The following is a 13,905-nucleotide window of genomic DNA, read 5'->3' on the forward strand; positions in this document are numbered from 1 at the left end:
TTGATGCTTCTTGGCCTGTGAGAAGAAGTGTCTGTGTCACTTGAAACATCACACTGACGTAATGAATTGCAGATTGCTGGGATAAGGAGGGTGTTAACTACACTGTTGTGTACCATGTAATCAAGTCCAATTCAAAGATCCATTTTTCATGTGGCACAGTCAACGTGTTGACTTTTTTCCTGTGATTTTGGCATCCTGAACTACTCTTAGGAATGCTTTGAGTCCCGTCCAAGACAACGACTCATCATGCCCTGAAACTTCATCCTAGTTAAATGAAAATGGTTTCTTAACATGTCAGAGAATTGCAAGGAGCTTTTGTATGGAAAAGGAAAATGTGTCAGTTTTGCTTTCTCCCGTATTTAGATGTTGGCAAATTCTGCTCAATAAAAAATTGGGGAAAAATGTTTATTTATCTGTGACAAATGAGTAAATTTGTCCATTTCACTCCCCACCCACATTTAAATTTGTCTTGCACCGCTAAGTTTGGATAAATTTTCTGATAAAATGAACTGAAACAAAATTGTCACCTATTCTTTAGTTTGTGTAATCACTTTCCCAGAGCCAAGTAGCTCTTGAAAAACTGGAACAATTCCATTCAGGACCAATAAAAGGTAAGAAAATAGGACTCTTAATTCCCACAATCCCCCGGTCAGCATGAACACAAAGGGCTGTTTCAGTTCTGTCATGGTGTACATTGAATATGCATTCATTATGAACTGGAATTATCTTACTATCTTACTTCATCTCATTAGCCAAAATTAGATGAAGACCTCATGAAAATTCGAGGAAGAGTTTATGATCTGCTAGTTTTTCTCCTTGTTTTTGGATATATTTTCCAGAGTTTAAACCCTCTTGTTATTAAATCGGTATTTATCTCAATGTTTGTACAGTTATGGTGGAGTCAGCAACTTTTGGTGCTCACAACTTGCTAGTTTGCATGTTATTCTAGAAGTTTAGCATGGTTATGTAACTATTTGTCTGTTGGTCTTAGCCACATCTTCTTTCCTTCTGAAAGTATCACCCCCTCTTAACTCCCTATTTCTCACTATCCAACCTTTCACACCATTCTTTCTGTTAGCTCTCTATGGTTCTTAAAATTGCATTGGTTTTGTGTATTTGCATGCACCTTCACGCATTTCTAAATACTGTAAATCTCCTTTATTCATCAAACCAGAGTCTCTCTGCCATTAGTACTATTATACATAGGTGTAAAAGATTCCTGAAATTTTCCCAACCTCTTGCAGGCCTCCTGTTGAGCTAGTAAATTTCTCCAAATGTCAAGGAGATGCTGTCATTGTTGGTGTGGATCCCATGTCCCCCCCCCCACCTTTTTGGGTAACCCCCTTCTTAAAATATTTTTTTAAAAACTGAACTTTTGCACCAGATCTTCCTGGAAGATGCAGAGCCCTCCATTGTGATGCCAAACAGCTGTTTACAACACATCCTTTTGTGCAACCCACAGCCACTGCTGCTGTTGCCACCATATATTGATTACTCTGAGATCAGAATGAGGTGCCCAGTTATGTGGTCAATGCTGGGCACCTTGTTTGACCTCAGAGTGAGTGATGTGTGATGGTGGTGCCATGCAACACAGCAGGACACTGGCACCGCAACAGGGGGCCCAGAAAATGAGGGGACATTAGGGCAGCTCTGAGTCCAGAATACTCAAGGCTGCTCCCAAATTATTCTGGCCTGTGCAGACACCACCTCGGAAGCTTAGTTTGTTCAAACTGCATTTTGTTGTGTGCAGTTTCCCCTCTTCCCCCTCTGTGTTTGAAGAGGAAATGTTTGCAGAGCCTCTCACCAAGAAATGTACATAACCCTTTATATTCATATTTGAAAGCTGCAAACTATATTTTACCAAGACAACTGATACACAACCATCTCCTGTAGGTTATACCTGAATTTTTTTTTTTTACCCCCAAACGTATTCAGTTCCAGCAGCCTATTTTAATCACCTTGTACTCAATGAAAGCAATTTCTTTCAGTTTTTTTCTGGTGATTGGTATTGCCCAACCTCATTTTTCTCCAAACCTCTAGCTGACATAAAAAAATCTATGTTCAACCTGCACCAAAACCAACCCAGTCTCTGCACACTGAACTGAAGAAATGAATTGCAGTCCAAATAGTTGCTGATGCATCCACAAGACCAAGGTTTACTGAGCTTAACTTGTAAAAGAAGAACTTTATGAACTGAGCTAAACAAACAGAATATGTTCAAGAGGTCAAAAACACAGAAAGAAATATGTTTCATTATCTTGTCCAAGTCCTTCTCTCTTATTTTCAACCTACACTAGACTAGACATGTTTTTATGTGCCTGGTTCTTTCTCACACTGTGCCATTTGTGGTTTAATATTTCATGATGATCACTTTGCTGACAGCTTCCCCAGAAAGGTAAACAGATTGTCCCTTTTCAAATATTTTCTTTTGTGTTTGTCCATTCTCTTTGCCAAACCTTAACTAGCTTACTTGTATTTTTAAGAATATGAATAATCAAATGGAAAGCAAAATGTTTGTGAATATACTTAACATCCACACAGAATTCCTGCTCTACCTTTTTACTTGCTTGTGAGATATAACACAGCAGGTCAGCATGAACAATAAAGGATGATTTGGGTGGTCTTTCACAATGGAATTTGTAGCTCTTATCTCAGGAACAGTGGTGTGCACTTGAATTATTTACATAGAAGCCTAGTTTACAGTGAAATGGTTTTCCTAGGTGATCATTCAGTTATGGAACTGGAAAGTCAAAACATCAGAAAGTTCATTGAGGGTCACTGAGACTATCGTTCAACATATTCTACAACATGATTCACTTAGAGCTATGCGATCCCAGACAGGTGTTTATAGCATAAATGATTACAATAGAATGCATTTGCACTGTAGACAAAAGCCTAGTTTTTGCTGAGGTGATAAATATGTATCTGGGCTATATCTGGGCTGACATGATTGGATAATTCTCCACTTTAAAAACTGCACACAGAAAACTATGTGTCAGGAAAAAGTTGATATTATAACCCTTAATCCTGACTTTTTATATTTATGTGGAGATAATTCTATATGCAAGATCATCTCACTTCCTCTCCAACCCTCTAGAGTGGTACAGGGCAGGCTAGACACAGGTTCACCACTTCAATGATGGTTAGATCTCCATTGGATGCCTACTTTCATTCCCTGCTGAGCAAGGAGTTCTGCTAAATGGTCACATTGCCAAGGAAGTACAGGAGGCAAAATTACACAGTCATACATTCCTTTTCCTTCTTTTGCACACTCTTAACTTTCTTGTCATCCAAAAGTCCAAAAAGATACCCAACTATTTTCGTATCCGGTTTCCTGATTCTAATACATTTAAAGATTTTCTTTTAAAAAATGGCTGGTCCTAATTTTTTTGATGCTATGCTCTTAGATACTTCTTTTGCATCTCTTATTGACCACCTGCATTTCTTTTATACAAGTATATTCTCCCCATTTGGCCAAGACTTCAGTTTTCTGAGCAAGGTTTCTCTTCTGGAATTACTTCCTAGGTTCAGCCTTAGATGTAGCTGAAAGGGCCCAAGCTTGACTCAGGCTTGCATCCTTCCGAGGTCGCTAAAATGAGTACCCAGACTGTTGGGGGCAAATTAGCTTACTTGCTAATTAGCTTGCTTGCTGTTCACCGCTATGATCTTTGGAATAGCAGTATATAAATAAAACAAATTATTATTATTATTATTATTATTATCTACTGTTATTGAACTTTTGGATAATCCACCCACTTTCTGGAAAGATTTTACACTCTTGACATTCTCGTTCACTTTTTTAATTTTTCTAGTACCATCATTTTTAGAACCCTTTTCTTTTGAAGTCAAATGTGACAAGCCTTGACGTCCTCAGCAATTTCTCACTTACATATTGATTGAACTGTATTGCACTGTAGTCATGGTTTCCAACTTATTCAGCAATATTTTGAAGTTCTAACCAACTAACAACCACAATTAATTCTGGAGTCATTTTTCTTCTAGTCAGCTCCATAACAAGACTGTCTTAGACTTAGTGACTGTATGAAAGCATAGTAGGGTTGCCAGATGAAAAACAAGACAGGGTTTCTGGCTGCGTGAAAAAGGAAATTACAGCAGGTGAAGCCTATGTGACAGACAATCAACATTTGCTGAAATTTCCTCTTCTGCACAACTATTAATGGCACAGGAACCATATCCTGTTTTTCACATGGCAACCCTAGAACAAAGACCTTGATCCCAGACCAATATAAGCATTTGCCTACTTGCAAATGGGAGTGAGCATGTGGGTATGCATGTAAGCCTTACCCTCTGATATTTTCATGTGTCCAACTGCTTCCTAGACCGTCATGCATTGAGCCAGTTCATAACTCAGGCTAAGGAAGTTACAGGGCTTTGTAGAGATCTTTATAGAAGAGTGGTCACTGTTTCTACTTGGTTCAGTATGAAAAACATCTTGAACGCTACTGGGACTATGGTGATACTCAAGATGGGGCTTAGGTGTACACCCCGTCTTAATAGGATTTGAATTGTGATTAGGATATGCATTTTCTTAGGACCACTGAAGCCCTCCACTACTACAATCCTTTCTCTCTTGGATACTTTTTTGACTTCATTTTGTATCTGGAGATAATCTTGACTATTTTTATTGGGGAGTAAGTCTGATATCATGTCCACAGTACTAAATTATTGGTCCTCATATTGCCCTCTATGAAGATCTGTGTTAAGCTGGATTTGCTATCATTGCCTCCATTATGATTTTTCTTATCTTTCCATTGGAGTGGAGGTATGGAGTTTTAACTCTGAGACCCATTTAAATTCAGCTGAAGCCTAGATATATTTATTTTAAATAAATGGGTGGAGAAAATGCAGCTGGTGGATCATATGTGACATAAAGGCTATTTTTACAGCCTGGCGCCCCTCAATAATTCCTATGCAAGATTTTTTTTCAAAAAAAATATTTTTGTTAAAAAAATAAAGAAACTAGAAGAGCATTTCTACTCCCCCCCCCCTTAAAAATGTTGATGTATTGCCAGGTCTGGTATAGCCCAAGAATAGTTCTGGGGGTGAAAAATTCTCTCTTTCCAAGACTACCATAATTGCTCAATTCAGATTTATAGATACCTAGCAGTTCAGCTTAGTTAGTGTCAAGGTAAGGGCCACTTGAAAAGAAAAAAACAAGTTCTGTTTAAAGGAATTTCAAGCATCCTCTTCCTTGAAGTGATTTAATTCACCTGTCCTTTTTGGGGGTCCAGAACAATATTCACAGCTAGAGCAAGCAGCTATATGCATTGATCTGACCCCCCTCTCCACTTATAGAATTGTTCTCATTAGTCAGTGGTAGGGATGGAAAGAATATGTTCCAGTATTTGTTTCCTGGCTAGAAAGTGGGTTTCCAGACACTTGAGAAACCCAGTCAAGAAAAATAATGCAGTGGCCAGAATTTTGCATGGTTTTCACCTGATATTTCACATCCCAATGTGTTTCAGGAAATTATTCTGTGTAGAAAAATATGTGAGTTTTATGCACAAAATTGTGGTATTTGTGCATATATTATAGTGTCAAAAAAGAGGTTTTCCAGATAGTTTTGCACAAGAAACACCAATTTTGCAATCGAATCAATCAATCAATCAATCAATCAATCAATCAATCAATCAATGCCTATTGTGAAACTGATTTGTGTATGAAAAATCTGGTTTTGTGTGAAAAACAGACTTTTTGGTACAAAAACGCTTTCTAGAAATACATATTTTTCTTCCAAATTGCAGGGGGCAGAGTGTGCACAAAAACCTGTGTGGCTTTTGTGTGCAGATGTTTTTGTGTGTGTAAAAACAGCTTTTTACACGATAACCCCCCCCCCCCATCCTTTCCAGAAACCCACATTTTTGGATGAAAAAAATCATGTTTGTATATTGATTTTGCAGCCTCTCCCCCAAAAGAACTCAGATGGGATTCTGGAAAGTGTTTTTTTTTTCCTCCAATGAAAAACGTATTTTGCACAAAAACCATAAATTTTTCATACATAAAATAAATGTTTATAGATAGTCACATAATTTATTTTGTGCAAAATGGCTGGTTTTTGCACAAAATTCCCACATTTACCTCTGCATAGAATAATTTCCTTCAACATTTCAGAAGGTATGAATATTGGGTGAAAGCTGTGCAGAAACATTTGTTTTTTCTTGCAGCTCGGAAAAATTATGATAATTATTTGTATGTGAATGTGAAGATGAAATATTGAAATGCTCTTGAGTATTTCAGAAATTACAAGGTTTTAACTGTTTTAAAACTGCATGTTAGGATTCTGTTTAGATTCTTTCAAAAAATTTAAAAGCATATTTTATTGTGTTTTTAAAAGGTTTTATTCTTGTACTGCTTTAATTGCTTATATTTGGCATACTGTTAGGCATTTGTGGGCTTGGAGGCAATACAGAAATATCTTAAATAATAACAGAATACTTACTTTCCTAGTCAGTAGTAAGGACAGAATGTGTTGGACCTAAGGTTCTTGATGAAAGTATCAATTTTGTACTGTCCATGACATGTTGCAAGACAAAGTACCACGAAGAAGTAAAATTAGTTGTAAAATATGCACAAAACCATGATAGAGTTTACAAAATGTGAACAGCAAAAATATATACAGTTGGAAAACAATTTAGTCTAATTGAATAAAACTATAGATAACTTAAATGTATGGATGGATTGTTAATGAAAATCAGTAATAGAAAGGTTTTAAAAACAATATGTCAGAGATGAAGGTAAAAAGAATATGAAGGAATGTGGATATAATTTTGGTGTGGCTCATTAGCTCGGTATTTTAAACATTTCCATTTGAAGTGGCTACTTTCAGAAATTTGTCTATAAATTAAACATTTGGCTTAAAGCTACAGTTTAGTAAATAAAATTTCATTCTGGCTCCCATTAACGCTATCAAATTTTTAAAAATTAATTAGCCTGGGCAACCTAGAGTGTGGAAGACTGAAAGCAGCCAAGGAAAGGAAATGACATGGTTTTATATCATTTTAAAATGGCCTGGGTTTAACATGACAATTTGTTAAGCAATTAGTCCAATTTCTTAATTCTCTCTTGGGGGTTCTAAAAGGTAAATGGCTGAGATGGAAGAAGTGAAAGCTGTTTTACCATGTGCCTGGGCAATATCTTTTTTTTCCAGATTATTATTAATGGAGTTATAATTTCTATGGCATATACAGTATAACATAATAAAATTAGATGCATGGTTTTACCAGATAGAGGAGAAGATTACAATTTTAATGTGTGAATACCACTTGTGCATGTATCATGACCAAAACTGGTGGCAGGGGCAAACAGGTGGTTTAGGTTACAATTAACAAAATCATTCAACCAGTTGCAAAGTGGGGCTAAAGAATTCTGGGAAATGTAGTCCAAAAGTAACTTTCCCAAGTTCTGATTATTAGCAATTCTCAGCAGTATGACAAATAAATGAGATCTCCAATCGTTGTTGTGTCTATTTGGTTATGTTGCAAAACACTTGTGGCTTCTACAATAAACAATAAATACTGACAGATAACAGTATTAAGAATGACAATACAACACAATAGTTGTTGATATATTGTTATTATTACTAATATTTGTAAAACAGCCAGTCTTTGTTCTTTCAACTGTAAACCACATTTTTACAACATATCAAAATACTCACAGAACAAATAAAAGAGCTAATTTATTTATCATGCTGCAGAAACCTGGCCCAAAGAGTCTTTAAATGCTTAAAGATGCAATTGGTTTCTGGTCCCATTGGTTCTGTTGTAGTGGTAGTACAGCCTTTCTGGTTTTACATCATTGCTTTAATTGTATATTTTATTATTTTAATGGAATATGCTTATTTGTTTGTTAAGCCCCCTGGGGTTACAAGTTCCGAAGAGTGATACACACATCTTTTTAATTAAATCATAAATGTATGGATAGATGCCGGCAACATGTTTTCTAATGCCATATTTAAAATTAAAACTATATAATGTGAACAGACATCCATGATTTGTTTGATTGATGTATGGTTGCAGTGCTTCCCCGACCATCCTGTTTTACTGTATTGATTCATGGGAATTTGTGAGGATAAAATATAGAATCATATCTTAGTTGGTAAACACCTGGGCCAGCATTGCCCATTGACAGACTGAATAATTCCAAATGAGAAATTCAAAATAAGAGAGCCAGTGTGATGTAGCATTCAGAGTGTTGGACAAGGATTCTGGGAGATAGGTTCAAATCCCTGCTCAACCATGGAAACCCCTACATGACCTGTGAGTTCTAGGCTTCTGCCATACCGCAGAATTAATGCAATTTGATATTGCTTTAACTGTCCTGGTATTTGTAGTTAGTTGTGGCACCAGAGCGCTCTGACAGAAAAGGCTAAATATCTCACACAACTACAGAATTCCATAGCACTGAGCCATGGCAGTGAAGGCAGTGTCAAACTGCATTAATTCTGCAGTGTAGATGCAACCGTACTCTCTCTGCCTTAAAGAAAGACTGGGGTAAAGCTTCTTTTGATAAATTTTGTCAAGAAAAAACTGATAGTGTCAGTGTAAGTCAGAGTCAAATTAAAGGCACATAACAACAACAACAACTTTCCAGATGACTTGCTACTGTTTAAACTTCTATTCCCAGATTTATTAAAATCAAGACAATAAGTTTCACACCTAGGACTAGGACTTGGGATACCCAGATTCAAATCTCCACTCAGCCAGGATACATGATCTAAACTACCTCACTGTAAAACGGATGCATGAAAATTCCCAAATTCCTTGGAAGATGATGGGTGAAATATTGGAACTGTGCATACTTACTTTAGAGTAAAAAAATGTGACTTTCAGATGTGTGAGAAGTGTTTAATGTAGTGTGCAGTTTAACCCAAAGTTTCATGCACTGATGGAATAGGCTTATGAATATGAAACTGATGCGGACCAGAAACATGCCTGTTTTTCTCTGCTTTCAGGTATTTCAATGAGACACTTTGTGATGCTGAAATGGGGGAACAGTTTTTTAAAGATTCAAAGTCTGGATGTTCAACATTCTCTGAAACTTTTTCATTCTTATTTATGATTTTGTATCTATTCCCTAATTTATCTTTGCTCTTTTTATCATGCTTTGAATGATAGCTCTGAATGTTGGCTCAACCGTTAAATGTACATCATTTTCAAGAAAAATCTGGGAGCAGATATACGATTTCTATTCCAACAGCAACATTATTTGGTCATTTTAGTCATGTTATATAAGCACTGAAAATCTTCCAATTACTTTTCAAACTCCACAGAATTTGATCTTATAATTGCTTCTAAATGTACAGAGTTTCTTAGCTAATACAACACATCTGAGCTTTGGGATTTGCATGCTGAAGAGTATTTGGAATTTTGAAAGTTTGAACAACTTCACTGACTGAAATCAGTCCAATAAAAGTTCCTGCCTTGCAGAGCCAGCCCTACCATGAGGCACTGTGAGGCAACTCCTTCAAACAGTAGATCTTGGGTGTCAGGAAACATTTGTTATGGTGATGTTTTCACTTTCAGTGATGGAGAAATGCATAACATCCAATTGCCCCAAGTTGGCAGGGATAGTCGCAATTAATTCTCTGTCATCCCACTTTCTCAGCTGCTTTTAAAACATCCTAGTATCTCTCTCCTCCTTCCATGTTCCTCCTCCATCCAATGGCTGCAAACTCTGTTCAAAGTGCTAAAGTAATTTACATTCAACTAACATACTGGGGGGAAAGGAGAGGAGGGGTGGAATCTTACTCTTCCCAGTAGGTTCAGGCAAAAGCAAACTGATGCAGCATCTCCTAATTTGTGTGTTCTTCTTCATTAATAACATTTGCCATCTTGTCTGCACTCTGATGTTTCCTGGCCACATGTGTCCCACTTTCCACGTGTAAAATGTTGGAAGGCATAGGAGATGTTCCAGAACAACTTGATTGCTCTAGATTAGAATAGTATGTGATTTCAGTTAGAAGGATGGAGTACCATCCTGTACATGTTAGGTCTGGTTAAGGTGACACATGCCATCATTATATTCCATTTCGACTACTGTAGCACACTCTGTATGGGTCTGGCTTTGGAAACTGTTTCAAAACTTCAGGGAGGTTGCATCCATACTATATGGTTATAGCAGTTTTATCCCACTTCAGCTGTCATAGCTCCAACCTAGGGAATCCTGTGAACTGTAGTTTGGTTTAAAAGTTGGCTTGGAATTCTGAAAACTGTAGTTCAGAGAATGGACTAGTACTTTTGAGCAATGAATTCTAAACATTTACTTCTTTGTTTGTTTGTTACCCCACCTTTCTTCCAATATGGTATCCAAGATGGCTCACAATTTGAATCAAAACAAAATAAGTTAAACAATAGTTAGTAGCAAAGTTTTTTAAAAAATTAAACAAACAATCATATTTAAAACATGCATTGAAAACAGTTTTTAATATTGTTAAAATGATGACGATGACGACAACGATGATGATGATGAGTGTATGCAAGTCATTTCTGACTTATGACAACCCTAAGCAAACCATGTAGTTTCCTGGGGTTGAGACTGTGTGACTTGCCCAAGGTCAACCTGTGTGTTTTCATGACTGGGTGAAGAATTGAACTCTGATCTCCAGAGTCATAGTCCAGTGCTCAAACCATGATGATGATGATGATGATACACTCAGCAATGAAAAGACCTTCTGCAATACAGGCATTTAACACCCAAAGGTCTGGTGAACAGAAAGTACTTGGGCTTCCATCATAAACAGAACAGAGTGGGGAACAACTAACCATCCCATGGGAAGGAACTTGACTATCTGGGAGCATCCTGCAAGGATATTCTTTCCTGTGACCTCACCAAACATGCCTGTGATGGTGGTGGGATAGAGAGAAAGCTCTCCCCCAGATGATCATAAAATTTGGCAGCTTATTTGAAGATAAGTAGTCAGCTTTATAAATCAAAACTGGCACTTCAACAAACTACAAATCTCAGGGGGTGCTGTCAAGAAATCAGAAGAAGACTAGAACTTGGAAGGGCAACTTGAAAGGAATTACGCAACATCCTGAAGTATCAAGACATATAATTGAATACTCAAGTTAGAATTGCCCGTGCCATCATATTTCCAGTTTCTATGTATGGTTGTGAAAACTGGACAGTGAAGAAAGCTGATAGGAAGAAATCTGAAATTTGGTACTATTGAAGAGTTCTATGGATACTGTGGACTGCTAAAAAGATAAATAATGGGGTCCTAGAACAAATCAAAGGTGAACTCTTGCTAGAAGCCAAGATGACTAAACAGAGACTGTTGTACTTTGGCCATAGAAAGAAAGGACTCACTACAAATGAAGATAATGCTTGGTAAAGTGGAGGGCAATAGGAAAAGAAGAAAATCACATCCTAGATGGATAGACTCAACCAAAGACGCCACTGCCCAGAGTCTGCAAGACCTGAGCAGGACAATTGATAATAGAGTGACTTGGAGATCTCTCATTCACAGGGTCATCATATGTTGAAGTCAACTTGATAGCATTTTGAGCTACTTTGAGTCTCGTATTGAGGGAAATGCAGGATATTTATTTATTTATTTATTTAACGATTGCTGCTCTCTCAGCAGCAGTTGGGCTGGTTCTGCCTGAAGGCAGAAGATCTGTGGTGTCATGAAAGGGCAATGCATTGTTAATTGATTTACGATGGTATTTGTGCTGTAAAAGATGGAGAGAATGGTGCTTCCAGGATTCTCTCAAATGTACGGCAAAATAGCTAGGCTAGCCTTGAGGTAGGTTGATGGGGGCAATATTTGCCACTCCCTGTCAGACAACAAAATATCTTGGATTAACTCTCTTTTGTTGGAGATGGGCTTCTGGTCCTGATTTCTAGACTTGTCAAGGTGAGAACCCCTTTGTCATTTTAAAACTAAAAGCCAAATTGTAAAGCAGTTTTGTCCTTGCTTAACTTTTGCTAATCTATCTCCTTCCTTATGTTCTGTGACTCAGCAATTCCAGTGCCTCCTGCTGACTCAGTCTCAAGCTGCTTTGCAGATGGAATGGATTCCAGCTAAGGCAAAATCACCAGAATATCTAATATCTCTACATCTGTTGGATCTTCCTGGCTTTAGTGACTTTTTCTCTCCTGCTTGCTGTGGAAATGAGTCCTAACTAAAACTGTAGATAGCCCACACAGTGCAGTTGTTAGATTAGTCAAATGTCCAACTTGGTCAAGAAACTCCCTAAGTGGCCTTGGGTCAGTCATTATCTCTTAGCCCAATCTGCTTCACAGGGTAAAAAATATAAAATGCATCTACACTGTAGAAATAATGCAGCTTGACACTTCTTTAACTATCATGCCTCCATCCTACAGAATTCTGGCATTTGCAGTTTTCTGAGGCACAGAGAAGTTTTGTTAAAAAAAACCAAAAAAAACCCCAACCTTGTAAATAGAGGAAGACTATGTATATTAATCTCATTGAACAGCAATGTAATAAAGAGCCTGCATGATGCAGTGGTCCTTGGGCAAGTTACACTCCTTCAGTGTCAGAGAAGAGCAGTGGCATCCCCCAAAGAAACATGTCAAGAAAACCCTGTGATAGGGTCGCCCTAGGATTGCCATAAGTCGGAAACAACTTGAAGGCACACAACACACACAAATATACACTGAAACCACTATGCCATGCAGTAATTTGAGTCTATGATAAAACTGAACTTTTGGTGACTTGCTTCTAGGTTAGGGACAAGAGAATTGCCAAATTTTGATGTTCAGGGCTGGCTCAAGACCTTTTGCAACCTGAGATGAAGAACATCACCATTCTGCCCCTAGGTTCACATTTAGAAGCTAATTCGATTGGCAATTTAATCTTACTTGAATACTAATGACGATGGCAGGGTTGTTAAGAGGGCCTAGAACAGGTTGTGTAGTACACACAGCTTTGTCCTCCAACAAACAGGAAAATCTGGGAAGATCAGGAGGAACAGCCAAGAGGCTGCCACTGCTGCTCTTCAGTATTTGCTGCCCGAGGCAATTGTTTCATTCTTCTTAATGGCAGATCTGTCCCTGTTGGGGTTGTATCCTACTGGCAGAGTCCTTCTAACATCTGAGCAAACAAATCTACTCCTTGATGAACTTTCTCACCCTGTTGTGACTTAGTCATCTGTCTCTAACATGGCACAGTCTTGTGGTGAAGTACAAAGCTCAACATATCCTGGAAATTCATTGAATTGCGAGCAGGGCCAGGATGTGGTAAGCTGTGATCTTTCTTCATGTCTACATTCATGACTCAGAAGCCATACTTGTACTTTGTGGCAGCCATTTTGTGGGGTTTCAGTTACAGGAATAAAACTCTATCTCTTTGGCTTTTCTGACCAGAAATTTAATAATGGACTGTGAAGTTAGTTAATCCGCAAAGAAAATGGCAAAACAACAACAACAACAACAACAACAACAACAACAACATTATTATTATAGATGCGTGCCTCAAAACATGTAAGCTTTTCTTTAGTCTCTTATGTTAGCTGGTGATTCTGTGCAGTGTCTAGTTTTTTCTTCTTCTGAGCACAGTACAGTGAAATGATACAAAACTTCAATTTTTAATTCTAGAAAGGTGGGAATAACCCCAGACAAATCACACTTCACAGGTAATTCATGAGGATTCTCAGTGCCAGCACCATTTAAAGCCAAAGTATGTGTTAAACCTATTGGGCTCATCATAAAAGCCTTTTCCCCTCCTGTTTATCTGCTTAAATCCATCTGGGGATATTATTCACAAAAGAAGTTGAGCACTGGTCCTTGTTGCTGTAACCTAGTCATTCAATAATGGATAATGATGTGCCTGATGGAACACAATAAAACCACATAATTTCTTTGGATGCAAGCTCCTGCCAAATATTCCCTACTTTTGGAAAAGATGGGAAGGGATAAAAG

Source organism: Sceloporus occidentalis, unplaced genomic scaffold (genome assembly GCF_023333645.1).
Source record: "Sceloporus occidentalis isolate IW3139 unplaced genomic scaffold, rSceOcc1.0.p SCAF_2, whole genome shotgun sequence".
NCBI classification, from domain to species: Eukaryota; Metazoa; Chordata; class Lepidosauria; order Squamata; family Phrynosomatidae; genus Sceloporus; species Sceloporus occidentalis.